The 26,948-nt window shown below is 45.5% G+C and overlaps 1 protein-coding gene across 1 annotated transcript in view; it reads right to left on the bottom strand.

Moving 5' to 3' along the window:
* Nucleotides 1–26,734, bottom strand: part of NCOR2 (nuclear receptor corepressor 2) — a 189,592-nt gene extending 162,858 nt beyond the window's left edge. Inside the window, 1 exon segment of the mRNA XM_083373217.1 lies at nt 26,083–26,734. The gene's annotated coding sequence lies outside the window, so the exon portion shown is untranslated.
* Between the last annotated feature and the right edge of the window lie 214 nt (nt 26,735–26,948).

Genomic DNA, 26,948 nt, shown 5'->3' with positions numbered 1-26,948 from the left:
CTGAAATGGTATAGGATTTCCTGCTTGAGCAGGGGGTTGGACTAGAAGACCTCCCAGGTCCCTTTCAGCTCTATTCTGATTAATTGATCTCCGGTCTAATCAAAAAGAGAAGCAACCTAGAGCTAAGGAGAAACTTCCTAACAGTGAGAACAATTAACCAGTGGAAAAAGCTCCCCTCCAGAAGTCGCAGGTGCTTCATTTTAAGAAGAGACTGGCCAAGCCACTTGTCTGAAATAATATAGGGTCTCCTTCCTGAGCAGGGGGGGGTTGGACTAGAAGACCTCCCAAGGTCCCTTCCAGCTCTATTCTGATTAACTAATCTCAGATAATCGATTTTGGAAGACCTCCCAGGTCCTTTCCAACTCTTGCTACGGTGTTCTGTTCTAAATTGGTGAATTCTTTGCAAAGCAGCCAGCAAACCCCTGCAGGGCTGACTCTCCTCCCGTTAACTCCCTGCCTGCCTCCCTTTTTTTAAAATTAGCTTTTCCTTTTCCTTCTCTTGGGACTTAGCCTTTGGCTGCCCCCACCACGCAGACTCCCCCCCTCTGAGTTTGCTCTTATCAAATGCCACCTTCCTAGGATCCAATTGCCGTGTCAAGTCAAGGAGCAAACTCATGATTTATTGAGGTGTGGAGTTGCAAGGGGAGAGCAGGGCTTCCCTCCAGTTGCACCGTCCCTCCAGACATCCCCCAGGAGATGCCATCAATTGGAAAGTGTTTCTCCCAGCAGCAAAGCTGTGGGATTTTATTTTAATATATTTTTTTTGCTGGCAACCCAAGTGTTGGGAGGAAAAATAGGAAAAAAAACAACCAACGTTGACTTCAGGCAATCAAGCTCTCCTCCCAAAAAGGCCACCATTGCAGGAATCTTCAGGTACAAGGTCGTCCTCAATTTACGACAATCTGAGCGCAAAATTTCTGTGGCTAAGTAATCTTGCGTCCCCACGGACTGCTTGTCAGGGGGTCACAAAAGTGGACTTTAAAAGTTTCCAACTTGGCGGAAATGGCAAAGATCTCAGCGTATTTGAAAGACCAATCCCAACAGAGATACATTGTGGAATGGAGGAGATGGATTGATTATATTCAGAATAAATATGGGACTAAAAAGTTTCACTTAGCATTTGAATAAGTAGCGGATTTATATGATGTATAATTAGTTAGTAGTTATTTTACTAAGAGTTAAAGTGCGATAGAATGTAATATTTTATTGTTGTTTGCATATTTTAGATTATGTTTGTTTGTATTTTAATACCCTGTATTCAGCTCTGGGAAGTCGGGGAGGGGGGAGGGGAGGGTGGAGAGGGGTTGGGGAGAGGGGAGGGGGAGGAGGGGGGTTGTTTGTATTCAAAAATGTATTGTAAAACCTTTCAATAAAAATAGGGGGATTCCATAACTGCAATCATAAACATGAACCAGCTGCCCGACATCCAAATTTTGATCACGTAACTATCGGAACGGCTGCAACGGTCCTAAGTGTGAAAGACGGTCGTAAGTCACATTTTTCAGTGCCGTTGTAACTGTGAAGGGTCACAAAATGAACTGCTTAAGGACTACATGTTTTCCCTTGGTTTTTCGCCCAAATTTCTACATCCATTTAGGATGGTTCCTCTCCTATTCTGAAGCAGTTTTGCCAAATTTGTGTTCTCCAAGTGACCAGCTATTAAAAGGACTCGGCTAACAAGGCTGGGCCAAGAAGGAAGATCTCACTCCAATGCATTTCACTGACCTGCCCCAAACGTAGGCAATGTAGTAAAAGTGGAGTGAACAGCTTGGGAACACCCAGCACCCTTGGAACATCCAAGCCGGAGAAAATCTTGAAGGCCTCCAACTAAGGGACCTACATCAGCCACATCAATGTTGGCTTATCTATAATCTCCATTGTGGATTATTATTAGGACAACCTGAAGGGTTCCAAGTCCATCAGTGGATCCAAAAACGTGGTACCACGCTCCCTGTGTCTGCAAAACTTTCAGCGTCTCTGTGTCTCATTTCCTGCAGTTGTAGCTTTCCATCGAAAATTATGCCACAGCTCACAAAGGAAACTGCAGCCAAGAACTCAATGATCTGCTAGTCCTGTTACTCAGACACAAACAGGGTGAGAACAGCAATACTCTTGCCATCAGATGGCTGGTGGCCTCACCAACGACCATCTGCAATTCACTTACTGGCGCTCATATGAAATCGGAAACTCTCAGTTCTGCAGTTCTGTAATTCCTGTTCTTCCTAAGAAGCTTCCTCCATTGCCGGCTGCTCCACCTACCTACGGTCACCTCCAGAAGGACTTCCATCAAGTTGTCAAGCCACGTTTCCCCTTTCGGGACATTTCAGTGCTAAATTTACTGCCAAAAGTATTTGGGGGGCAGTTCCGGCCATTAGTTCATATTAGCAATAAAATCCAGATCAGAGCTAGAGTTTATTATCGATCCATTCCTGGAGAAGACGACCAAATCTCCAGTTTATCCGTAATACAGAATAACAGAGTTGGAAGGGACCTTGGAGGTCTTCTAGTCCAACCCCCTGCACAAGCAGGAGACCGGCCTAGACCATTTCAGACAAATGGTTGCCCAGTCTCTTCCTAAAAACCTCCAGTGGTGAAACAGTCAAATCTCCGAAGGCAAGACGTTTCACTGATGAATTGTTCTCACTGTCAGGAAATTCCTTAGTCCTAGGTTGCTTCTCTCCTTGGTTAAGTTTCCTTCCATCCGTTGCTTCTTGTCCTGCCTTCAGGTGCTTTGGGGAATAATTTGACTCCCTCTTCTTTGTGGTAGCCCCTCAGAAATCAGAACACTGCTATCATGTCCCCCCTCGTCCTTCTCTTCATTAAACTAGACATACCCAATTCCAGCAACCGTTCTTCATATGTTTTAGCCTTCAATCTCCTAATCATCTTTGTTGCTCTGCACTCTTTCTAGAATCTCAACACCTTTTTTTTACGTTGTAGTGAGCAAAACTGGATGCAAGATTCCGAATGTGGACTAAGGCTTTATAAAGCGGTATTAACACCGTGTGATATTGATTCTATCCTTCTGTTCCCATGGCTTTTAGTACCTACACTTCAAGTTTAAGACTTATAATGATGCAAGGCACCATAATCCCATAAGGGATTCTCTCCTGAACAGCTTTGACAAATTATGAAGAGACAGCTAACACATTTATTTATAACTTGGGAAATCAGAAATGTAAGCATGGATACCAGGTGCTGAAATGACACAAACAAATAAATGGTCTTTAATCACGCAGTAGGTACCATTATCACCGTTTCAAGACAACAAAACTCCTTGAAGGTAATGGACCTCAGAAGCAAGAAGGTGCTCATATTTTAGTTCTCATGGATGGGTCATTTGAAGATTATCTCCTGGGGGGGGATTAATTTCTAGGGGATAGAGAGGATTGCAGCCCAAACATCTGGAGAGGACTCAATTTGGAGAAAAAAAAATTGTGTGGGGGGGAAGTGTACTCACTAACTGTGGAAGCTGAAGACACCTCCAACATCTCCAGATGTTTCATAAAGAACCATCACTAGTGGTGGCCAAGCTGTATTAAGAAATTCTGCAAACTGGGTAACTCCTGGAAAGTTTCAAAACCTTGGACTCTGTTATCTAAATAACTTAAAATGTTTTTTATACTTCCACCACCTTCACGGAATAGTTTCTGATCACATCATTCTCGGGCTGAATGTCCAAAATCACACTGAACCATCAAGGGATTCTCCCTTCTTCCTTTCCAAATTTGGAAAAAAGAAATTCAACCAAACCACAGCATGGCCATTTTTAGAATAACTCGCTTCGTACCAACAGTTTCATTTCTGTGCAGCTGAAAAAAAAACCAGAACAAGGGGAAAAGGGCATCTTTCCAACACACACACACACACACACACACACACACACACACACACACACACACAGAGAGAGAGAGAGAGAGAGAGAGAGAGAGAGAGAGAGAGAGAGAGAGAGAGAGAGAGTGTATTTCAAGGAATTTCAAGCTTGGGGAAAACCTGGGATCAAATGAAAGAGCTTAGCAAAATTACAAATGTCAAAGGAGCTTTTTTTTCCTGCTCCTTGATAGGACCAGCTTTGGGACATGTCCTCCTAAGGTGGTTTTCCATAAATATGCAACTGATGAAAGCAGGCATTCCTTAGGCAAGCCATCATTAAGTTGGTGGAATGCATGACTGTAAAGAAAGGGATGAGGTTCACTGCTCAGGCGGCCTTTCAAAAGAGGAGGAGGAGGACCACCATCTGGGATTCGAAGGAATTCCAAAGATCAGAAGAAACCCCAAAGCTTCAACCAAATCCAGACGTTTCTCCTTCTTCTGACAGGTTGAAGATTTTCTGCCTGTACATGAAAGTCAACTCCGTAGCTTGGAAATTGCCCAAGCGAAGAATTTCCACAGCTGGGAGAAGGGCCAAGAAATTCAAGATGGCGCCTGCCCCATTCCAAGCCAAGTGAACTGACATGAACCTCATGGGCTTCTGAGAAGGCCAATTCCCAGGCCATGAGTAACCATCTCTTCCGTGAATCCCTAAGTGCGGATCCAGACACTGCCCTCTTCGCGGAAACCGACTTTCAAGAACCGACTCCAAATTGCACCGTCAAGTACTCTGAGCCAATCAAGGAGAATGTTTGTTGCTTAGGGTTTGAAGTGAGGGGTCCTTGGTGCTTTCTTGCAGACATTTCATGACCCAACCAGTGAACATCATCAGTGCTAGAAGGAAATGGGGTTTGCACAATGGAGGAAGAGGATTGTGGGTTGCTCGGTGCTCTCTGAACTTGACTGTTTTCTTGCATCCCCAAACCAAATAATCATTACCCAAACTAGCACTGATGACATTACCTAACTGGGTCGTGAAACATCTTCAAGAAAACAACCAAGCTCGGAGAGCACCATGGACCCCAGAGTCCTCCTCCATTCCCTTCTAGCGCTAATGCTGTTGCCTAGTTGGGTCATGAAACATCTGCAAGTAAACAACCAAGTTCAGAGAGCACCACAGATCCTCCTCCTCCACTCCCTTCTAGCACTGATGCTGCCGCCTAGTTGGGTCATGAAATGTCTGCAAGAAAACAACCAAGCTCAGAAAGCACCACAGATCCCAGAGCCTTCCTCTTCCTTTCCCTTCTAGCACGGCTGCTGCCTAGTCATGGTGTCCATTACTCTTCACCTTGATGACCCATGACTGCTATGCCAAGTCTGGTACGAATCATATTGCGAAGTATGCGGATGACACGGCAGTGGTGGGTCTTATCTGGGACAACAATGAAGATGCTTATAGGGAGAAGGTGGACTGGTGCAATAAAAATAACCTGGTTCTAAATGTTGATTTAAAAAAAGGAGATCATCGTAGATTTTAGAAAGACCCGGCACAGTCATACTCCACTCAGTATCAAGGCTACAGCTGTGGAGGTGGTCAACAGTACTAAGTATCTGGGGGTACAGATAACTAACAATCTGACTTGATCTCTTCATACGTCATCTTTAGTGAAGCATGCAAACCAGCGTCTGCATTTCCTGCATCGGATGAGGAGAGCAAATCTTTCTCCTTCTGTCCTGGCCACTTTTTACAGAGACATGATTGAGAGCATTTTAACAAACTGCATCACTGTCTGGTTTGGTGGTATAGCACAGCCTCAGATAGAAAGTCCATACAGAGTGGTAAAGACAGCTGAGATCATAGAATACGGCTTCTAAGCACTTATATGTGCTTAGAACTCAAAGCATTGTTAGAGGCCCCACACACCCACTTCATGGTCTGTTTCTGTTTCTCCCCTCTGGGAGGAGGTTTCAAAGTATTTATAGTAAAACAACTAGACTGTGTAACAGCTTTGTTCCCTATGCCATCCGTCTGGTAAATTTGCAGGATTCTTTTTTCTCAACATGTATATGTATACATCCAAACTAGACAGTGTTGTTTCTCTGTGTCATAATTTTTGATCATGTTTATGTAGTGTATATCAGAGAGCTGAATGCAATGAAATTTCATTTTAATGTATGCTACTTAGTGTACATTCAAAGTGACAATAAAGTTATTCTATTCTATTCTGTTCTATTCTATTCTACAATCTATTCTTATTCTCTTCTCTACTATTCTGTTCTATTCTATAATCTATTCCATTCCATTCTGTATTCTATTCTATTCTATTCTATTCTATTCTCTTCTATTCTATTCTATTCTATTCTATTCCATAATTCTATTCTATTTTATTCTATCCCATTCTGTACTCGATTCTATTCCATATTCTATTCTATTCTAATTCTATTCCATTCCATTGTCCAACCCCCTACTCAGGCAGGAAACCCTACACCATTTCAGACAAATGGTTGTCCAGTCTCTTCTTAAAAACTTCCAGTGTTGGAGCATTCACAGCTTCTGGAGGCAGGTGGTTCCACTGGTTAATTGTTCTAATTATCAGGAAGTTTCTCCTTAGTACTAGGTTGCTTTCCTCCTTGACTCGTTTCCATCCGTTGCTTCTTGTCCTGCTTTCAAGTGCTTTGGAGAATAGCTTGACTCTCCCTCTTCTTTGTGGCAGCCCCTGAGATATTGGAACACTGCTATCATGTCCCCCCTCATCCTTCTCTTCATTAAATGAGACATACCCAATTCCAGCAACGGTTCCCTATATGTTTAAGCCTCCAGTCCCCTAATCATCTTTGTTGCTCTTCTCTATACTCTTTCTAGAATCTCAACATCTTTTTTACATCGTGGTGACCAAAAATGGATGCAGTATTCCAGGTGTGGCCTTACCAAGGCATTGTAAAGTGGTATTAATACTTCACATGATCTTGATTCTATCCCTCTGTTAATGCAGCCTAGCACTGCATTGGCTTTTTTGGCAACTGCAGCAGACTGCTGGCTCATATTTAAGTGATTGCCCACTAGGACTATTCTATTCTATTCTATTCTATTCTATTCTATTCTATTCTATTCTATCCTATTCCTATTTCTATTCTTATTCCATTCCATTGCATTCCATTCCATATTCTATTCTATTCTATTCTATTCATGAAACATCTGCAAGGAAACCACCATGCACAGAGAGCACCAAGGACCTTTCAATTCTGAGCCAAGATATGGATTCAACCAAAAATTAGGAAGCACTTACCTCCTTCCATACTGGTTCGAAAACAGAAAGATTTAGAGACCCACTTTCTTTGGCAATTTTATGGCAGTGTTATTTAGACTTTATTTCAAGCTCATTCAGCCAAGCTGGGACTGACTTCCATCCCTGCTGATCCCATCAACACCACAATCTTTGTCAGGAATGGGCAACAGTTGCTGGAAACCTTTAGTAGGGTCCATGATGAAAGATGAGGGAAATTTCTCCATCCCTGGTGGCCTCCTGCCAACTTGGCACAGGCTCCTATATAAACCTCCCTGGAAGGATATGCACCAGTACAGAACCTCCTAGTTAATCTTTACTCAGGTTTTGCTCACTGTGCCAAATCCACAATTTTGTCTTTTTAAGTCTTGCTAAAATAAAATAAAAATCTTTATACCTTAGTCACTGTTTGGAAAGATGAAAAGCTAATTTCTTAATAACTATCTTAAAAGCTAACTTCGATTTACAGCTATTTCTTTAGCAACTGTTCAAAGCTACAGCAGCATTGAGGGATGGGATGGGATGGGATGGGATGGGATGGGATGGGATGGGATAGAATAGAATAGAATAGAATAGAGTAGAGTAGAGTAGAGTAGAGTAGAGTAGAGTAGAGTAGAGTAGAATAGAATAGAATAGAATAGAATAGAATAGAATAGAATGGAATATGGAGTAGAATAGAATAGAATAGAATAGAATAGAATAGAATAGAGTAGAGTAGAGTAGAGTAGAGTAGAGTAGAGTAGAGTAGAGTAGAGTAGAATAGAATAGAATATGGAGTGGAATAGAGTAGAGTAGAGTAGAGTAGAGTAGAGTAGAGTAGAGTAGAGTAGAGTAGAATAGAATAGAATAGAATAGAATAGAATAGAATAGAATAGAATAGAATAGAATAGAATAGAATAGAATAGAATAGAATAGAATAGAATAGAATATGGAGTGGAATAGAGTAGAGTAGAGTAGAGTAGAGTAGAGTAGAGTAGAGTAGAGTAGAGTAGAGTAGAGTAGAATAGAATAGAATAGAATAGAATAGAATAGAATAGAATAGAATAGAATAGAATAGAATAGAATATGGAGTGGAATAGAGTAGAGTAGAGTAGAGTAGAGTAGAGTAGAGTAGAGTAGAGTAGAGTAGAGTAGAATAGAATAGAATAGAATATGGAGTGGAATAGAATAGAGTAGAGTAGAGTAGAGTAGAGTAGAGTAGAGTAGAGTAGAGTAGAGTAGAGTAGAGTAGAGTAGAATAGAATAACCCTATACCATTTCAGACAAATGCCATGTGAAAAAGCATCTGCACTGCAGATATCATAACTATAAGTCAGTTGCCAAGCGTCTGAATTTTGATCACATGACCAAGGGGATGCTGCAAAGGTTGTAAGTGTGAAAAACAGTCGTCTCTTTTTTCAGTGCCGTTGTAACTTTGAACGGTCGCTAAATGAACTGTTGTAAGTCGAGGACTACTATAATCTGTTTTGCAGATTCTGAGATTCTGGATCTGACCTGGAGAACTTAGAAAGGACATATTAGGATAAGCAACCTGGATGAGTCCTCAACTTACAACCAGAATTCTCTTGTTAAAGTGAGTCACGTGGATTTTATCACCTTTTTTTGGTCAGGGCTGTTAATCAAATCCCTGCAGTTGTTAAGTAAACCAATCAGGCGGTCGTTAAGAAAATCTGGCTTCCTCCATTGATTTTGCTTGTCCGAAGCCATCAAATGTTGATCACGTGACGCTGGGATATTGCAACCATCATAATCATCTTACATGCTGGTGAATTTTGATCACATGACCGTGGGGGATGTTGTGATGGTCATAACTCAATAGTAGTAATTGCAAGAAGGATCTCGTGGACAATGACTTAAATAGGAGCCAGCCTTGTGCTGCAGTTGCCAAAAAAGCCAACACAGTGCTAAGCTGCATGAACAGAGGGATAGAATCACGATCACACGAAGGGTTAATACTATTTTACAATGCCTTGATAAGGCCACATTTGGAGTACTGCATCTAGTTTTGGTAACTATGATGTAAAAAAGATGTTGAGACTCTAGAAAGAGTGCAGAGAAGAGCAACAAAAATGATTAGGGGACTGGAGGCCAAAACATAAGGAACGGTTGCTGGAATTGGGCATGTCTAGTTTAATGAAGGGCTAGGGGTGACCTGATAGCAGTCTTCAAATATCTCAGGGGTTGTCATAAAGAAGAGGGGGTGGGGGTCAATCTATTCTCCAAAGCACCTGAAAGCAGGACAAGAAGCAATGGATGGAAACTAGTCAAGGAGAGAAGCATCCTAGAACTAAGTAGAAATTTCCTAACAGTTAGAACAATTAATCAGTGGAACAACTTGCCTCCAGAAGTTGTGAATGCTCCAAGGCTGGAAGTTTTTAAGGAGATTGGACACCATTTGTTTGAAATGGGACAGGGTTTCTTGCCTGAGCAGAGGGTTGGACTAGAAGACCTCCAAAGTCCCTTCCAACTCTTTCATTCCATTCTCTATTCTATACCATTCCATATTCCATTCCATTCCATTCCATTCCATTCCATTTTCTATTCTATTCTATTCTATTCTGTTGTATTCCATTCCATTCTCTATTCTATTCTATTCTATTCTATTCTATTCTATTCCATTCCATTCCATTCCATTCCATTCCATTCCATTCCATTCCATTCTATTCTATTCTATTCTATTCTATTCCATTCCATTCTATTCTATTCTATTCTATTCTATTCTATTCTCTAGTCTAGTCTAGTCTAGTCTAGTCTAGTCTAGTCTAGTCTAGTCTAATTCTATTTCGTTCTGTTCTATTCTCTATTCTATTGGCGTTTGGCGTTATCTGGAGAGGCCTCTGACCCAACCAGGCTTCCAAACCACCTCGGTCTAATCAAGTGCCAGCAAATCCCCTTGGGCTCCAATGAGCATATATCATCCAAACCCACAAAAATGCAGCTCCGGGAAAGCCTTCTTGCAGCCTTAAAGAGGAATCTGCTACACACACCCACTTTGCCATCTCCCTAAATACCTTTCCAAGTCTTCAAGATCACCTACCGACTGTGTGCAGATCAAACAAAAATCCCCTCGGCTGATGCTGAGCTCAGGTATCTCAGCCTTGGTCCTTATCACCAGTGGTTCCTAACAGCGGCCACCAACATCAGCCTCAAACTGGGGAAGCAAATACGCCCCACCCCAAAACAAATACACCCATTATGAGACCTGCAGGGGACAATTTTTCACGAGGAGGAGAATGGCCTTAAGAAGGAGACAAATACAACATTTCCAGTGATGGCGCTCCATGCCTGGAGGTTTCCAAGAAGAAACCGGACAGCCATTGATGTGGAATGGCATAGGGCAGGGGTATCAAACTCAATTTCATTGAGGGCCACATCAGCATTGCAGTTGCCCGTGGCGGGCCGGGTGGGTGTGGCCAGGGTGGACGCGGCCTACGGGGTGGTTGTGGCCAGCTCTACATCGTTCGCATCAAGGGTGCCTATGGGGGCTTGGGACAGATCTGAGGATCTCTGGCAGAAGAAGATGGGACCGGGGCAAGTACCAAGGCATGGTCCACTGGAGGAGCCTCACTGTTCCTCTCAGGCCATGCGGGGGGAGGGGGGGCTGGACGGTGGCACTGAGGTCAAATGCCCAGCCCAGCCCTCAAGCACCCACGGCACTAAGCCCAGCCCCACTTCTCCAGGGTGGCACCCAGCTGCACTTACCTCCTCCTCAAGGCTGCTGCTTCTGTGCTTGCTCTCCTTAGCCAGGTTGCTCATGATGGGTACAAGGGCTAAGTCAAGAGGGAGGCCCACTCCCTCTCCGTGGGAGGAGACCTGGCTTTGTATCCAAAGCTTCCTTAGGATGCTTTGGATACAAAGCAATAGGATGGGAGACCCCCCAGGATAGGCCAGGAGGAGGGGGCAAGGGGATGGTGAAAGGTTAGCAGGGAAGGACTAAGGCAGGACTTCTCTCAGACCCTCCCTCTCTTTCCTTCCTTCCTTCCTTCCTTCCTTCCTTCCTTCCTTCCTTCCTTCCTTCCTTCCTTCCTTCCTTCCTTCCTTCCTGTGGTGGGGAAATATTTGAGATGAGGGAGGGAGAAAAACAGGCAAGGAACGTACCTGGGGAAGTGGCATCCTTCGTGAGGAATGAAGAAATGCACCATTGCCTGGAAGTGGCCAGCACATGGTCCTCGCCTACTTCACATATCCGGCTTGGTGGGCTGTAGGGGAGGGGATGCCATGAGCAGCGACAGTGTCGATGTTTACCTGCACAGTGCTGCCCAGCCCCCAGCCTGCCCAGTTTTGGCAGCGGGGTGTTCTCCTCACAGTGCCGAGAGGCTGAGCCGGGTGGCACGAATCTGAAGAGAAGCGCAACGCTGCCCAGCCCCTAGCCTGCCCGAAGTAGGGAGGGCCATGTGCTGGCCACTTCCGGGCGATGGTGCATTTCTTCATTCCTCACAAAGGGTGATACCTCTCCAGCGTGCGCCCAGGGGGCAGTGCCGACGCGGCACAGGCGGGTCCCTGACTGTTTCCAGACGGCCTTGTGGAGCTAAGACTGAATGTATTTCACAAAATTGTACATTGGCTCCCGGCCAAGGCAGCGGGGGCCGTTCCCAGGATGGCTTCGCGGGCCACATGAAACCACTGCTTGAGCAGAGGGTGGACTAGAAGATCTCCAAGGTCCCTTCCAACTCTTGTTATTCTTACTCTTCAGAAGATAGAAGGGGTGAGCCTTGGTGGAGCAGTGGGCTAATGCCTCCTTAAGTAACACCAGCTGCCTGCAATTAGTGCAGGTTCGAGTCCCACCAGGCTCAAGGTTGACTCAGCCTTCCATCCTTCCCAGGTAGGTAAAATGAGGACCCAGATTGTTGGGGGCAATTAAGCTGACTTTGTAAAAATGCTGCTTGGGGGGGGGGGGGTGACAGCCCTAATAAGCAGGCATATACATAGAATGAAGGCTACTGCTAAGCTTGTAAGCCGCCCTGAGTCTTCGGAGAAGGGCGGGATATAAATGGAATTAAAATAAATAAATAAAATAAAATGTTGTCTTTTGGTTTACAGATGTAATTTTCTTGTGTGTGATAATTTGGTATAGAAGACATTGTCTCCACATTGAGGAGGTCCGTGGTTGTTCTCTGAACTCGCTTGCAGACTACAGCTTGTTCTCAACTTACAACCATAACGGAGGAGCCTGCCCCTTATGGTCGTAACTCAGGACCACTCTAAAGCAGGTCCACCTCTGTGGCCGACCCGATTTATCTATCTGATTGGCATTTGCACCATGCCACAAAATCCCAGACAGCTGTAACAAATCCTCTCCAATTGCTTGGGAAAAATAGTATTATTATTATTTTTTTTAAAAAAAAGGATAAACGCACTGCATCCAACTCTTTTGTTTCCGAGTCACACAAACAAGATCACAAAGAATGAACCAAGAATTGCCTGATTTCCCAGCAGAGAGATTTTAACACACATTGATCACAACCTCTGCAGAAGCCAAGATAGGATGGATGGTAAAAGGAAGCCACAGACATGCCCCAAATCAAATAATTGTCTAGCTTCAAGCATTCCTGCCCGGTGATTTAAAATTCAAGCATCGCATGGCCGTTTATAAAAAATCAAACAAGAAGCAATTTTAGTCATAATGCAAGTCCAAGAGATATCGTTCATTATTGATTAAGCGTCCTCTTTTTTCTTCTCAAAGTGATCAAAATGATTTCGCAGGCTTGACATCTCAAGTTATTACAACTCTCCTGCGAGGTAGGTTTGTGTTATTATTCCCGCATTATCAAACACAGGAAGCGGAAATTAAGACAGGTCTTAGTCAAAAAAGGCAAGCAAAGGACAAAATGTTTGTACACCAAGCTACCTAATATAGATAGTTCTCGATTTACAACAGTTCATTTAGCGACCGTTTAAAGTTATAAGGGCAAAAAAGTGGTTTTTCACTTTACGACCTTTGCAGCCTCCCTGTGGGTCATGTGATCAAAATTCAGTGTCACATTTTAGGACGGTTGCAGCGTCCGGGGTGTGTGTGTGTCACGTGATCCCCTTTTGTGACCTTCTGACAAGCAAAGTCCAGGGGGGAAGCTGGATTCACTTAACAACCGTTTGACCAAATTAACAACCGAAGGGATTCGCCGAACAACGGTGGCGAAAAAGGTCGTAAAATGGGTCAAAGCTCATTCAGTAACCGTCTGGCTTCGCAATGGAAATTTGGGGTTCAACTGCAGTCCTAATTCGAGTAACTAATATCGAGTAAAGCGGATTACTCAATTCCACTTTAATTATAGGTTGTGAAACAGGAAGAGCCTCACTCCAATCTGTCTGGGCTCAAATTCAAAATAGAGCCATTTTGTTCAAAAGAACCTTTCTTTTTGATAGCGGCGTTCCCGTATCTGACGGGCTGCCACAAAGAAGAGGGGGCCACGTTATTCCCCAAGGCACCTGAGGGCAGGACGAGAAACAACGGATGGAAACTGATCAAGGAGAGAAGCAACCGGGAGGGAGGGAGGGAGGGAGGGAGGAAGGAAGGAAGGAAGGAAGGAAGGAAGGAAGGAAGGAAGGAAGGAAGGAAGGAAAAAGGAGAGGAAGGAAGGAAGGAAGGAAGGAAGGAAGGAAGGAAGGAAGGAAGGAAGGAAGGAAAAAGGAGAGGAAGGAAGGAAGGAAGGAGGGAGGGAGGGAGGAAGGAAGGAAGGAAGGAAGGAAGGAAGGAAGGAAGGAAGGAAGGAGGGAGGGAGGGAGGGAGGGAGGGAGGGAGGGAGGAAGGAAGGAAGGAAGGAAGGAAGGAAGGAAGGAAGGAAAAAGGAGAGGAAGGAAGGAAGGAAGGAAGGAAGGAAGGAAGGAAGGAAGGAAGGAAAAAGGAGAGGAAGGAAGGAAGGAAGGAAGGAGGGAGGGAGGGAGGAAGGAAGGAAGGAAGGAAGGAAGGAGGGAGGGAGGGAGGGAGGGAGGGAGGAAGGAAGGAAGGAAGGAAGGAAGGAAGGAAGGAAGGAAGGAAGGAAGGAGGGAGGGAGGGAGGAAGGAAGGAAGGAAGGAAGGAAGAAAGGAAGGAAGGAAGGAAGGAAGGAAGGAAGGAAAAAGGAGAGGAAGGAAGGAAGGAAGGAAGGAGGGAGGGAGGAAGGAAGGAAGGAAGGAAGGAAGGAAGGAAGGAAGGAAGGAGGGAGGGAGGAAGGAAGGAAGGAAGGAAGGAAGGAAGGAAGGAAGGAAGGAAAAAGAGGAAGGAAGGAAAAAGGAGAGGAAGGAAGGAAGGAAGGAAGGAAGGAAGGAAGGAAGGAAGGAAGGAAAAAGGAGAGGAAGGAAGGAAGGAAGGAAGGAAGGAAGGAAGGAAGGAAGGAAGGAAGGAAAACGGATGGAAGCTAATCAAGGAGAGAAGCAACCTAGAACTAAGGAGAAATTTCCTGACAGTGAGAACAATTAATCAATGGAACAACCTGCCTCCAGAAGCGGTGAATGCTCCAACACTGGAAGTTTTTAAGAAACGATTGGACAACCATTTGGTCTAACCTATAGGGTCTCCTGCTTGAGTAGAGGGTTGGACTAGAAGACCTCCAAGGTCCCTTCCAACTCTGTTATTCTGTTATCTCCCACATGATAGCAGTGTTCCAATATCTGAGGGGATGTCGGAAAGAAGAGGGAGTCAAGCTCTTCTCCAAAGCACCAGAAGGCAGGACAAGAAGCAACGGATGGAAACTAGTCAAGGAGAGAAGCAACCGGGAACTAAGGAGAAACTTCCTGACAGTTAGAACAACTAACCAGTGGAACAACCTGCCTCCAGAAGCGGTGAATGCTCCAACACTGGAAGTATTTAAGAAGAAACTGGACAGCCATTTGTCTGAAATGATATAGGGTCTCCTGCTTGAGCAGGGGGTTGGACTAGAGGATCTCCAAGGTCCCTTCCAACTCTGTTATTCTGTTAAATTGCAGCCAAGGCAACAAGAAGCACAGGAAACATTCCAGAAGCTCAGTTTGATAGCCTCATGCAATTTCTTTCTCCTGCAAAACCTCTGGATTTCAGGCACCCCGTCTGTGTGAAAGACAGTCCTCAAAACACATGAAGTTTGCAAAGGATTCTGGGAAGCAGTTTCCCAAACAGGGCACCATACCTCAAAACTGAAGTTCTCCACGAATGGTAACTTGGAAAGCGAAGTTTCTTCCAGTTCCATCCCTGGAGAACTCAAACGAGTTAGGAGGCCACGCTGAGGAAGCCCTGATCACAAACAGGATCATAAAACTGTCAAGTTGGAAGGGACCACATTAAAAAAGAACCAAGGAAACCATTCACGAGAGATGGTGCTCCAGCTTCTTCTTAAAAGTCTCCAGGGATGGAGAAACCACAGTACATATCTCATAGTTACATGAAATCTTAGTAGTTGCAACTTACAACCATGTCCGGTCCTTCTTGATCACTTTCCCCATAGCATCCCTTTATGGAATTGAACATGGCTACTAGGTCTCCCCTTAAGTCTTCTCTTCTTCTGACTGAACATCCCCAGGTCCTCCAGCCTCTCCTCACAAGGCATGTTCACAACTCCATCTATCATCCTCAATGACCTCATCTGAAGCTTCTCTAACCCAACTATCTACTTTCTCCGGCTGGAAGCAGGAGGTAAGGACACCAAAGACCAAGAATGATCTCACCAGGCATGAGTACAGAAAACAATGACTTCATGTGACTTTGACAGAAGTCTTCTAATGCAGCGCAGAAATGGATTAGACTAGTAGTTCCAAACTGCTGGCTCATATTCAACTGGCTGTCAACAACCACACCCAAATCTTTTTTCAGATCCAGTGTTCTCCAGCCAAGAATCCTCCATCTTCTAAGGTCTACGTTTGTTTTGCTCACTCAACAGAACAGTTTCTATTTTTCCCCTTGCAGCCCAGTCCCCTTCCAACTGGAACTCACTGGGGGAGGAGGGGGATAAAAAAAAATTGACAGCAGAAATGAGCCCACCATGAGCAATTAAGTTTCACAAGATTTGTGAAGTCCTCCTAGATCTTTCAGTAGATAATCCAAACATTCCTCCATTGAATTACCTACCCTTATAACAGGTGGTCCTCAACTTACAAGCACAATTGAGCCTAATATTTCGGTTGTTAAGTGAGACGTTTGTTAAGTGACTTTTGCCTCATTTTACGACCTACCTTGCCACAGTTGTTGAGTGAATCAGTGCCGTTGGTGAGTTACTCACCTGGTTGCTAAGTGAATCTGGCTTCCCCCCATGGACTTGCCAGCCAGGAGGTCACAAAAAGTGATCACAACATGACCCTCGGACGCTGCAATGGTCGTAAGTGTGAACCAGTTGCCAAGCCTCTGAATTTTGGTCATGTGACCGTGGGGAGGCTGCAAAGGTCGTAACTTTGAAAAACGGTCATCGGTCACATTTTTCAGTGCCATTGTAACTTTCAACGGTCACGAAATGACCTTTTGTAAGTTGAGGACTACCTACCTGTACATCATGCCACCAAGACGTTAGCCCCACTTGATTGTGTCTAGAAGACTAGAAGACCTCCAAGGTCCCTTCCAGCTCTATTCTGATTCCGAGTCAACGCACCCAATTTTCTGGATCTATAAGACACTCAAGAAGCCGGGCAGCCCAAACTGAGCTCAAAGTAGGCTAAACGGTAGATTGCTCATGACGTGTTTCCATGACATGCTCCAGAACTGGCCTTCAAGCCAACGTTACCGAGGACCTATGACAGGGATGTCAAACTCACAACATCACGTGACGTGTCACAACATATAGTGACGTTTTTGCCATTGCTGGTGCTGTGATTCCTCACCGGGCAGTTGAGTCTGAGGAATCAGATGAGGAGGAGGGGCCCAGAGTGACATTAGAGTCAGAGGAAAGCTCTGAGGAGTTCCAAGACTTACAGACAGATGAGGAGCCTGGCCCCTCTACTCACACTCAGGCTGAGACACAGCTGTGCTGGGAGCCTGAGTTGGAGAGTGATGAAGCACAGTTGAGACAAATCCAGGACGCACAAAGGCACCGGCAAGAGACGCGAGTCGGACAGAGGGATGCAATGGGGCGGCTCCAAAGGCAAAGGAGAAGGCATTAGGAAGCCACGCCTGGGCTGAATTATAAAAGGAAAGGTGTGGGAGGTGCTGGTTGCCAAAGGCAACCGTTCGTGTTGTGGATCGAGTTTCTGTGAACTGTGTTTGTTTGCCTTGGACATTGACTCAGGTCTGTGAGATCCTTGTGAGCATAACAAGGACTCACGGAGGCTGGGACAGAACAGCTGGCAATGGGGTGGGCGCGGTTTTGCTATGATGCATCCGGCCCACGGGCCAGAAGTTTGAAACCCGTGACCTATCAGCAGTTTTCTAAAGGAATTCATTGATCAGTGGAAAGACTTGCCTCTGGAAGTTGTGGGTGCTCCAAGACTGGAGGTCTTTAAGAAGAGATTGGGGAGCCATTTGTCTGAAATGCAGTGGTGGGATTCAGCCAGTTCGCACCACTTCGGCAGAACCGGTAACTAATTTGCTGTTGCCCAGGCTAAGAATGGACTTCCAGAAGCAGCTTCCACACAGAGAACCGGTTGTTCACATCTCTGAATCCCACCACTGCTGAAATGGTCTAGGGCAGACATGTCAAACACAAGGCCCGGGGGCCGGATCCGGCCCGCGAAGTGGTTTCATGTGGCCCGCAAAGCCATCCTGGAAACAGTGAGGGAACGGCCCCACTGCCTTGGGCCTGAGACCCTCCTTCTGCCAGAGACCCTCAGATCTGTCCCACTCCTGCCCAGGCCCCCATAGGCACCCTTGATGCGAACGATGTGGAGCTGGCCACGCCCACCCAGTAGGCCATACGCACTCTAGCCACGCCCACCCAGTAGGCCACACCCACCCTGGCCACACACCCCCGCCCCCCCCCGAGGGCAACCGCAATGCTGATGTGGCCCTCAATGAAATTTGAGTTTGACACCCCTGGTATAGGGCTTGCTGCCTGAGCAGGGGGTTGGACTAGAAGACCTCCAAGGTCCCTTCCAACTCTGTTGTTCTGTTAAATGGGCTTCAGACAAGCCATGGTCAGGGAGAGAGGCTGAGGTGCAAGGGAGAACAAACATTTCCCAAGAGTTATGTTGCCTTCACCTCCTTCCAAGGTTGACGGCACTAAGCCCTCTGAACTCGTTCCTTTTAAAGAATAGCTTGGAAGGCAAGCATTCCAGGAGTTCAGAGCTAGGCCAAATAGAGGATTAAAAGGGGTTCTGGAAGGCAGACAGGGCTGACCCGCACCTTACAAAGAGGCAGCGAAGTTGTTATGCTTTGTGAAGCACACCAAACAGTCGCACGAGGAGGGTCTGGATTCCAGAACTAAGCATACATCTATTTTTCCCCCCCTATCGCAGCCTTTGCCCTCTTTGCTCGTCTGTTGTTGATCAGGGCTGATTCTTAGAAACTAATCACTAATATAGTGGCTCAGTGGGTTAGGACGCTGAGCTTGTCGATCAGAAGGTCGGCAGTTTGGCGGGTCGAATCCCGAGTGCCGCGTAGCAGAGCGAGCGCCTGTTACTCGTCCCAGCTTCTGCCAACCTAACAGTTCGAAAGCACGTAAAAATGCAAGTAGAAAAATAGGGACCACTCCGGTGGGAAGGTAACAGCGTTCCGTGTGCCTTTGGCGTCTAGTCATGCTGGCCACATGACCACGGAGACGTCCTCGGACAAGCGCTGGCTCTTCGGCTTTGAAACGGAGATGAGCACCGCCCCCTAGAGTCGGAAACGACTAGCACGCATGTGCGGGGGAACCTTGACCTTTACCTTTTACCTGACTTATTTTCATTTAGTGACCATTCAAAGTTACAACAGCACTGCAAAAAATGGGACTTATGAACGCTTTTCTCCCTTAAGATCGTTGCAGCATCCCCAGGGTCATGTGATCAAAATTCAGACGCTTGGCAACTGACTCATATTTACGACGGTCGCAGTGTCCTGGGGTTGTGTGATCCCCTTTTACAACCATCGGACAAGCAAAGTCCGTGGGGAAACTGGATTCACTTAACAACCGTGTTACTACATTAACACCTGCAGCGATTCGCTTAACAACTGTGGCAAGAGAAGTCATAAAATAGGCCCGAACTCACTTAACAACAGATTCACTTAGCGACATAAATTTGGGGCTCAATTGTGGTCAAAAGTCGAGGACTACCTGTAGCTACAGCAGAGTCTTAAGCATCTTCTTGCAACGGCTGAAATTATTACAGGCGGTCCTCGACTTACAGTCAAAAACCGTTGTAAGCTGAGGACCACCTGGGGCAGGTTCTCCAGATCTTGCCGAGTCCAAAGATGGCTTCCGTCACTCTAAGGATGGCCCTGGGCGCTTCGTAAGATCCGCCAATCCTCATGAGCACGTCTGATCCTCTTGGCTCAGGAGGAAACATTTATTTAGAATAGAATAACAGTTGGAAGGGATCTTGTGGGTCATCTAGTCCAACCCCTTCCCCGCTCAGGCAGGAGACCCTACCCCATTTCTGACAGAAGGCATTCCAGTCTCTTCTTGGAAGTCTCCAGAGATGAAGCTCCCACAATTTCTGAAGGCAACTTCTGTTCCATTGGCTGATTGTTCCCACGGTCAGGTATTTCTCCTTATTTCCAGGTTGAATATCTCCTTGACCAGTTTCCATCCATTATTCCTTGTCTGGCCTTCAGGGGGTTTGGAAAATAGGTTGATTCCCCCTCCTCTCTGTGGCAGCCCCTCAAATATTGGAAGACTGCCATCAGGTCTCCCTTGGACTAGACTGGGTGCAAAGTTGGGTGACTGATGGCAAACCAAAAGGGTTTGTTGTTGTTGCTTTGCAAAGTAGTAATTAACCCAAAATCATTCCAAGAAGAAACCTGACAGTCACACACCTCTGGGCAGAGCGATGGTCGAAACAGAAGTTTGGCTTTTGCAAAACTAGAATTAGGGCATGAAGTTTTCTAATTCTGACAAAAATGAAGAACAGGACACAAAAGTTGTCTCTTTCTAACTGGCTCACCGAAAAGTCACCGAAAATTTCCTGCAGGAAATTTTGGCAGAGAGGAAGTGTATGTCAGACATTGAGGTGCCAGGATGGATCTGTAGGTTTTCATAATTTTTTTTTTTTAGAAAAGATTTCTAAAAAAAAAAAGGAAGATAAAAACCAAAATAAAATAAGAAAAACAAATCGGAGAAAGCTAAAAAGGCAAGAAGGGGAATCTGCTTAAACGCACCCACTTTGCCACCTCCATAAATACCTTTTCAAGTTGATCACCTACCTACCGATTGTGTGTAGATAAAACAAAAATTGCCTCTGCTGATGCTGAGCTCAGGTATCTCAGCCTTGGTCCTTATCCTCAGTGGCTCCTAACAGCGGCCACCAACATCAGCCTCAAACTGGGGAAGCAAATACGCCCCACCCCAAAACAAATACACCCATTATGAGACCTGCAGGGGACAGTTTTTGACGAGGAGGAGAATGGCCTTAAGAGGGGGACAAAATAATACAGAATTTCCAGGTGCTGCATCCCTGGAGGTTTTCAAGAAGAAACCAGCCAGCCACTGATCTGGAATGGCATTGGGTCTCCTGCTTGAGCAAGGGGTGGACTAGATGATCTCCAAGGTCCCTTCCAACTCTGTTTTTCTGTACTCTTCTGAAGATGTAGGGGATATTGTCATTTGTTGTAGAGGTAGATGCAGTAATAAGTTTTGATGTAGAGGATCTTTGTGTTTTCATATTTTTTTTTTATTAAATGTTTCTAAAAAGGAAGATTAAAAAGAAAGACAAAGTAAGGGGGAAAAATCAGAGAAAGCTAAAAGCGCAAGAAAGAAGGGGGAAATAAAAAGAGAGTAGAGAAGAAAGAAAGAGCTTCTGAACAATTTTAAGTTTTATTCTATGTTAAATCCCAGCTCTCTTTTATCATCTATCTAGTCTAATCATTAAAACCATGAATTGCAAGTTCATTTTTTTTCCTGCTTCATACAAAAAAAAAGGTTTATAAGTGGTTTCTAGGCAGGAATAAACTTAAATATTATATTTTCTCTAATAAAAGTCCATTGAGACATCTCAGCAGGTTCCCATCATCTTCACCAACCTTGGGTGACAATCCCAATGTTCCAACTTTGTGCAATCACCTCGGTGCGCTTACCATGCAAAGACAAACATCCGTAATTTTTTCCAACTGTCCGTCCGTCCATCCATCCCCAAATCTGTTCTCAATTCTATACAGGTATTCCTTGAATTTCAACAGTTCGTTTAGTGACCAAAATTCCAACAGCAGTAAAAAAAAGTGACTTATTGTGGCCATTTTTCAGTTACATTTGCAGTATCCCCATGATTATGTGATCAAAATTCGAAGGCTTGGCAACTGGTTCATATTTATGACCGTGGCTGTGTCCCAAGGTCACGTGATCCCCCTTTTGCGACCTTCGGACAAGGCAATGGGGAAGCCAGATTCATTTAACAACTCACTCATCACCTGCCATGATTTCCTTCCCCACTGAGGCAAGAAAGGTCGTAAAATGGGGCAAAACTCACTTAACGAATGTCTCGCTTAACGACAATTGGGCTCAATTGTGGTCGTAATTCGAGGAGCTTTTACAGGTTCGCCACGCGTGATAAAATGTCCTCTCGTTGTCTACATTTGCAACAAAAATAAGAGAAGATGTTTTTGGTCAAGGAAAGGTCATTCCACTGAAGCTGTAATTGAATGGGACATGGTTGAGCTGCAGAGTTCAAAAGATTTCACTTCCAATCAGGGTTGACTATTATTTTCCATGAGTGTTGGGTTGGAAGATGTGGAATAAGCCAATCTAAAGTTAGCTTGTTTCAAGAACTTAGCTGTAATCAATCAAGACTTGGTGGGCCTTTTGTTTTTTGGGGAAGGGGTTGTGCAAAGTTCAGAGAAGAGCAACTAAGATGATCAAAGGCAACGGCTGCAGGACTTGGGTTGGGCTAGTCTAAAGAAAAGAAGAAACAGGGGTGACATGATAGCAGTATTCCAGTATTTGAGGAGCTGCCACAAAGAAGAGGGGGTCACGTTATTCACCAAAGCAGCAGACAAGAAACAATGGTTGGAAACTGATCAAGGAGAGAAGCAACCTGGAATTAAGGAGAAACTTCCTGACAGTGAGGACAATTAATCAGTGGAACAGCTTCCCTCCAGAAATCATGGGTACTCCATCATTGGAGATTTTTAAGAAGAGGCTAGACCAGGGGTCAGCAACCTGAAACAGTGAAAGAGCCACTCGGAACCGGTTCCCTCACAAAAGGAAAAACTGGGAGTCGCAAAAAATGTGTGCACATGCACATACATGTGGGCATGCGCAGAACAGGGTTTGACTGAAGAGTGGAGCCAAGGCGAGATATGCACCTACCCTGCATATTTGAATTGATTGGTTGAACTTTTTTAGTCCCACTTTTTTTTTTTTTGGACTGCACATGGCAGAGGACCGGGAGCCGCAAGAGACGGCTGAAAGAGCCGCATGCGGCTCCGGAGCCGCGGGTTGCAGACCTGTGGGCTAGACAGTCACTTGTCTGAGATGGTATAGGTTCTCCTACTTGAGCAGGGGGTTGGACTAGAAGACCTCCAGGGTCCCGTCCAGTTCTATCCTATCCTGTCCTGTCCTATCCTATCCTATCCTACTGTATTCTATTGCATAGTACTCCATCTATTGTATTGTATTGTAATTGTAACGTATCCTATCCTATCCTAAGGTACTAAAAGTCAGTTTAGGGCTCCCTTAATGTGCAAACACAACTAAAGGTGGCTTATGGAAATCAAGATTTACTCAAGACTCCACAAGATGTCTGAATTGGTCTCTAAGCTACAGGTAACTTTCCTTCTGGATCACTTTGCTCTCAACTTATCCTCCAAGTCCCAAAGGCGCTTTTTCCAAAAGGCAACTGGACTTCCTTGGTTTTTTTCTTCAACCACATTTCACTTTTCCTCCAAGAAGCTTCTCAGTTCTGGGATGAAGAGCAGAGCCAAGAAAGTCCCCCTGGCCTTTGGAACAGCACCTCTGGGACAACCGTGACCTGGATGATTGAGACCCTCCATAGACATTGCAGGAAATCCTCAACTTACAACAGGAGTCTTCAAACTTGGCCCTTTTATGACTTGTGGACTTCAACTCCCAGAGTGCCTGGCTGAGGAATTCTGGGAGTTGAAGTCCACAAGTCATAAAAGGGCCAAGTTTGAAGACCCCTGATTCAGAGGGAACATGGTCGTGTCTGCTGCCTGCATCCCACAGATGGGGCTTTCTGTATGTCTGGACCGGTTTTTGGCATGCTGTAGCCCAGTACCCATCCACAGCATCAGCTGAATTTGAATCACGTGACCCACGGGGATACTGCAACGGTAGTTAAGTGTGAAAACGGTCCTAAGTCACTTTTTTCAATGCTGTTGTAACTTCAGTCACTAAATAGGCTGTTGTAAGTTGAGGATTATCTGTAGAAAGTTTTAAAGCTCTACCAAAATTGGGGTGCCAGCTTTGAATACAGGCAAGGTTTGATAGCCAGACTGGGGAAGCAAACTACCTCTGCCCGGGGTCAAAGGTCAGCCATTTCAAACCCTCTCCCGATTTAATCTGCACCCCAACTATTCAACCTGGTTGGGCTTAGCACACCGCATATTAACCTGGTTTATGTTACCATTTGTGTTGGCATTCACAGGACTCCACCAACCAAACCACATCAATTTAACCCAAACGACATATTTTAATGACAGCTTAACTATAAATAATTTAATAATTTAATCCACAGAATAGTTTTTTTTTCAACCTTGGCAACTTTTAAGACCTGAGGGCTCCAACGCCCAAAGATCTAGCTAGCTCGCCGCTACATAATTTTATTTTCCCTGACGCCAAGTTGGGAAAATGCATTTTGGCTCAGCAGTCACCCTGAATTTTTCCTATTGCTTTAAGGAGACATTGCAGAAGGAAACAAAACGCAGAGCCAGAACACAATTCACTTAGAACTTAAAATCACAATTAAAACCTAGAAACAGCTAGCCTGCCACGTGTCAAGCAAGCATTTAACTATATCCAAACAGCCAACTTTTCTGCAGAACCTTGTGTGTTAAAAGGGCAGGCCACTTGTTCGGGGAAAAAAAAAATTATCCCACCGATGCTTTCAGCTGCTATTTTCCTACAAATAGAAGATTCTCCTGGAAGCCCAAAGAATTTCTCCCACCAATATTTTGCACCCTGCAGCTCATGTGAAAACCTGATCAATTCACCCCGCAGCTCATGTGAAAACCTGATCAATTCATTCACCCTCCACTTGTCAACTTCAAATGGACTCTTTTTTTTTTTCTTTTTGCAAGAAATTATACAAAGAAAACAGGGCAGGCCAAAAGGACTGGCTGGGTCCCACTGCCAGTGCAAAACACAAGTTCGCACACTTAAAGCTCTTGCTCAAACTTCATGAACTCCACTTCCCAGCAGCCTCATCGCAAGCAAGGAAGGGAGAAAAAAAACCCACACCATTTCCGCAGCCATCAAACGCGTGGAGCAACTAGGAGGAAGAAACCAGCCCAAAACAGGAACTCCGATTCCAAGACCTAAACCCTGGCAAAGAGCAAATTAAAGGACAAAAAAAAAATGGCATCTAAATATCATCCATAATAAGAAACGCAAGGCAGCTTTGATTACACAGATCCGAAGCCATTCAAAGCTTGGTGCATGCCGGAAGCTGCTGTTTGCAAAGGCTGTGCAGTTTAGCGATTACTCATGGTTTAAAAGGGGGGCAAACAAGGTGAAAAGAGGGGGGGGGATTTTTCCCGAGAGTTGCAACTCCCCCCACCCACCCAAAAACCCAAAAACCCAAAGGGATCTCAAGCTAAATAGTTGTCAATTGCTCAATTCAACAGGCTTGTAAGCCATTTCTGCAGTGTATGAAGCCTCTCCTTGCAAAGCTTTCAGCTGAGTTCGAAGATGCTAACCGGGGTTAAAGCATTCATAGTTTGTTCCATAAGCCCCAAAGTGCAGGATACACACACTGTGTGCATCTGGGTAGCAGCCACAACAGTTGGATTTTCTCACTCACAAAGGCTTAGCAAGCTCCCCGGGATCACTAACTTGTCCTCTGCAGAGTAGGCCCGTTTCCAAGCCAAAGGTTCAAGCTGAATCAACCCTGCAAGGTCCATTCCCACGACCTAACCAGTCACCCCAATGCAGAGTGCATTAGGAGAGGCGAACAAGGATGCCGGGTTGAGGCCACACAGACCCAGCTCTACTAACCATGGTTAAGCTTTCTTTCCCCAATCCAACCCAAGTTTTTCCCCTTTTTTTTCAGATGTTGGTCGCTAGCCGGAGGCAAAGATGATCCCATTCACACAATTCCTGGTCATCTCCATGGGTCCAAGCTCAGATTGCACCAAAGAGTACAAACCCCGAATTAAACCTTAACACACACACCCAGAGACCCTGCAAAACTTTTCCAAGGATCCAACCAGGCATTTGCAAAAAAAAAAGGGGGGGGATTTAAAGGAGAACCACGTCCTTTTTTTTCTCCCAAACAGGCTGGCATCCCTATTAATGAAAATTGCTCAAGCATTTCGCCGTCTAACCCAAGTCTGAGTCTAGACAGAACTTCGTCTGGGGTGGGGGACCAGAAACACCTACCAGAAAGCAAGCATGTTTGCCTCCTATGGCTAGACCCCTCCCTGAAACATGTGTGCGCGCCTACACGCGTGTGGTTTCTACGCTGTTTCCCCCTTTCCTCCTGCCCCCCCTTTCTCTCCTTCCAGCGGGCGCCCGCTTGCAAATGCAGCGCATCCCCCCCTCCTCCTCCTCCTCAGCCGCCCCAAAAAGTGCTCAAAAGGACTCGCCGCTTATTTTTGCAAACAAGCAAAATAAAAATCATATATATATATATATATTTTAAGAAGGGCAGATTTCATCCTGCCTTTTCCGGTTAGGTGGTTTGTTTGTTTTTTTAAAACAAAAACAGCTTTGCTACATATTTATGCTCTTTCCCGGAGTGAAACAACAAAATAAAAACAAAGAGAAAGTGAGCTCCACCAGCGAGCTCTCTCGTCCTCCGACCTTACCTTACTGCCCGAGCCGCTCCGTGCAAGGCCGCTGACCTCTCTTCTTTTTTTTCCCTTAAAACAACCCCAATAAAAATAATAATAATAATAATAATAATAATACAAATAATAATTCCTTGGGCTGCTCATCCAAGACGTCTCCAAATCCGAGCGAAGCTCCCAACGGAGCAGATTCTTGGGGGATTGGTGCGGGGGGGGGGGGAAGAAGAGATTGCCAAAAAATAATAAAAAAAAAAATCAAATGAACATTTTAAGAATCCAGAAAAGCCAAAAGCAGATCCAAGGGGACGGCGGAAGCCCTGCCACGCCACGATCTTTGCTCGGTGTCCTCCCCGGAGCAGCTTCCCATGGGCTCGGCGCGGTGCGTAAAATCCGATTTGGAGACCCGGCGTTGGCTCGGCTCGGCTCGGCTCGGCTAGCAGGCTGGCTGGCTCGGAAGCTCCGTCCGCTTCGGGGGCCCGGAAATCTCTCCCTCCTCCGCCTCTCCTAAGATGTCTGAAGCTCCCAGGCGGAGGAGGAGGAGGAGGAGAACAAGAGGAGGAGACACCAGCAACAGCCGCCGCCGCGCGCCCCGCAGTTTGCAGCTGCGGTGGTGGCTGCGTTTTGCAACTGATCTATTTTGTTGTTGTTGTTGTTGCAAAGATTCAACTTTGCGGAGAGCTCCGGCTGGGCTCCGCAGAAGAGGAGGAGGAGGAGAGGAATGGAAGGCAGGAGAGCGCACCCCCCACACACACACACACACCCGGTTGCAGCCGCAACAGCAGCAAGAATTGCGCCCGGGCTGGGGCGCACGGTTTGCAGCAGCCTGGCTGCTCTCTTAAAGGGACCAGCGCCGTCTGTGGCGCCGGGGGCGGGGGAGAGGAAGG

The sequence above is a fragment of the Vipera ursinii genome (assembly GCF_947247035.1).
Source record: "Vipera ursinii genome assembly, chromosome: 14".
In the NCBI taxonomy this organism is placed as follows: domain Eukaryota; kingdom Metazoa; phylum Chordata; class Lepidosauria; order Squamata; family Viperidae; genus Vipera; species Vipera ursinii.
Note: the sequence above shows the minus strand (reverse complement) of the source record. Positions and strands in the feature narration are given on the sequence as shown.